Genomic DNA, 2610 nt, shown 5'->3' on the forward strand with positions numbered 1-2610 from the left:
AGTCCAGGTCGTTCGAGGATAGCGTTGTAGGCCGAGGGAACACGGACGACCAAGAACCCGAGTTGCACCATGGCTTCTGCGGGTGCAACGCCCGCAGTCACAGGCAGCTCGACGACTCCTTCGGCCGGGACAGCGTCACCAGTGAATCCGATGAGGGGGGTGGATGTTTTGTGCAACAATTGTCTGGACAAGCTCATCTTTTGGAAGGCCTCGTAAAACAAAATATCAGCTGAGCTTCCACTATCAACAAGAACACGCCTTACATCATAGTTTGCCATAGTGAGGGAGATCACCATGGCGTCATCGTGGGGAGTCTGAACCTCCTTTACATCATCATCAGAAAAGGTGATTACATTGCCGACCCTCTGCCTCTTTACGACGGCCATCCCTGATGCTTCCGCCGAGCCCCCTGCGTTCCTCACAGGCCGAGAGCAGCCCCCAGTGATAGTATGGATCACGCCCGCAACGGGTCGATTCTGCTCCCGAGGCTCCGGAGGAGCCGGGTCGGCCGGACGCGGGTCCGCGGGGGGACGTCGGTCGCTCACATATCGACCGAGATGCCCCCGATGGATGAGAGCCTCGATCTCGTCCCGAAGCTGGAAGCAGTCCTCCGTGTCGTGGCCGTGGTCTCGGTGGTACTCACAGTACGCCCGAGAGGGCCTCTTCCCAGGGATCTTCCGCATCTGTCTCGGAGCCGGGAGATCCTCCCGCCCCTTGATCTCCATAGGGATCTGGGCCCGGGGAGTCAGGAGAGGGGTGTACCGGTTGAAACGTCGAGGCGGAGAACGAGGGCGTGGGGCGCCGTGGTTCCTCGCCGGCGACGGGCTTCTGCGCCGACGCTGGGGCGTCGGGCTCCTCCTCTGGCGTGCCTCTTTTCGCCTTTTCTTCCCAAGCTTTGGAGGGATCTCGGCGGCCTCCTTGCTCCGGTGGGCGGCCGCCTCCTCGGCGTCCGCATACTGGTTCGCCCGGGACAACAGCTCCGGGAAGCTCCGTGGCAGGCGTTTATCCAGGGAGAAGGTGAGTCTGCCCTTCTGGAAGCCACGCTTCAGGGCTGAAAGGGCTACCTCCTGACTCAGGTTCCGGACCTCCAGCGTAGCCTTGTTGAAGCGGGTAAGATAATCCCGCAGGCTCTCTCCCTCGTTTTGCCGGACATCAAAGAGGGAGTCGGAGACCAGTCGCCGCCGGCTACTGACGGCGAAGTGAGTGATGAAGAGGCGAGTGAACTGGTCGAAGGACCGGATCGAGCCAGCCTCCAGCCCAACGAACCACGCCCTCGCCGGGCCACGGAGGGTTGCCGGGAAGGCCTTGCAGAGAAGGGGATCTGATGCTCCGTGGAGGAGCATAAGGGTCCTGAAACTCTCGACATGATCCCGCGGGTCCGCCGCCCCGTCATAGGGCTCGATCGCCGGCATTTTGAACCCCGGCGGATTCGGGGTCCGCAGGATCCTCGAGGCGAGCGCCGGCTGGGAGGAGATCTCTAAGTCGGCGAAGGGATCTTTGGAATGGCCCTTCAGGACCTGGAGTTGTCGGTGGAGATCGTCCACCCGCCGGTCCAGGGAACGCGACCGGTGGGTGGGAGACAAGGAGCGGCGAGAGGGGGACCGACTGGAGCGCGGGTTCCTCGAGGACTGGGGGGTCTGGAAATGCGCCCGGGCCCGCCTCTCGTACCCCGCGCAGCTCTGGTGGGAAGGTCCCGGCAGAATGGAGCGTGCTCGAGAATCCTCCTCGCGTCGGCGCTCCTCCCCATGGGAGAGGAAGGAACGCGGGTTGAGGAGGACAGGCGAACGCTCAGGCAGCGGCGGCTCCTGAGCCTGCTGCGGCGCCCGGGACATCGCACCCTGCAGATTCTGCACCGCCTCCGCGAGGGTGCGAACCTGCTGGGTTAGCTGGTCGAATTGGGCGGCCTCGACCATCTGAATGGGCGGTGGGGCGGTGGAGTGTTGCTGAGAGCGTGTTGGGGATGCAGCGGCCTCCCGACCAGTGGCGCGAGAGGCCCCGCGACCGAAAGCATTGGAAGCTCCACGACCACCTCGCCGTGCCATTACGATCGCTCTGAGATCCGACCCTTCCTCTAGCGCCAACTGTTGCTGGTGGTCCAAACCGAGAACGATTGGCACAGCGGTGTGAACGGGGTTCCCTTGGAGTTGGGTTGATTGCGCTCCACCTTCCACCGGAAAACCTGCAGGCAAGCCTCGCACCACCACTGGGGTAGTGGGGGCCCTCCGACAATCAAGTCAGAGGAGATTGAAGGAGAAGGAGAGATAGCAGCAGCAGGTAAGAGAATACTCTGGAAAACCTTTGCTTACCCTCCCCCTTCTCCCCCCCAGCCGCATATATACCAGGCTGGGGGGTCTTTCTGGGGGGTTGGTCATCGTGTGGCACGATGGAGTTGCCACTGGCATGGCCGTTACAGGGCGTCGTGGGGCAGCGCTGGGTACGGCCATGACAGGGCGTAGTGGGGCTCCGCTTTGTACGGCTGTTACAGGGGATCGTGGAGCAGCGCCGGATGCGACCGTTGCAGGGAGTAGTGGAGCAGGGGGCCGCGGCGTGCCTCAGGGGAACAGCCTGTCGTTGTCGGGAGATTGCCGACTCGGGGTCGGATGACTGGAT

Source organism: Phoenix dactylifera, unplaced genomic scaffold, assembly GCF_009389715.1.
Source record: "Phoenix dactylifera cultivar Barhee BC4 unplaced genomic scaffold, palm_55x_up_171113_PBpolish2nd_filt_p 000435F, whole genome shotgun sequence".
Lineage (NCBI taxonomy): Eukaryota > Viridiplantae > Streptophyta > Magnoliopsida > Arecales > Arecaceae > Phoenix > Phoenix dactylifera.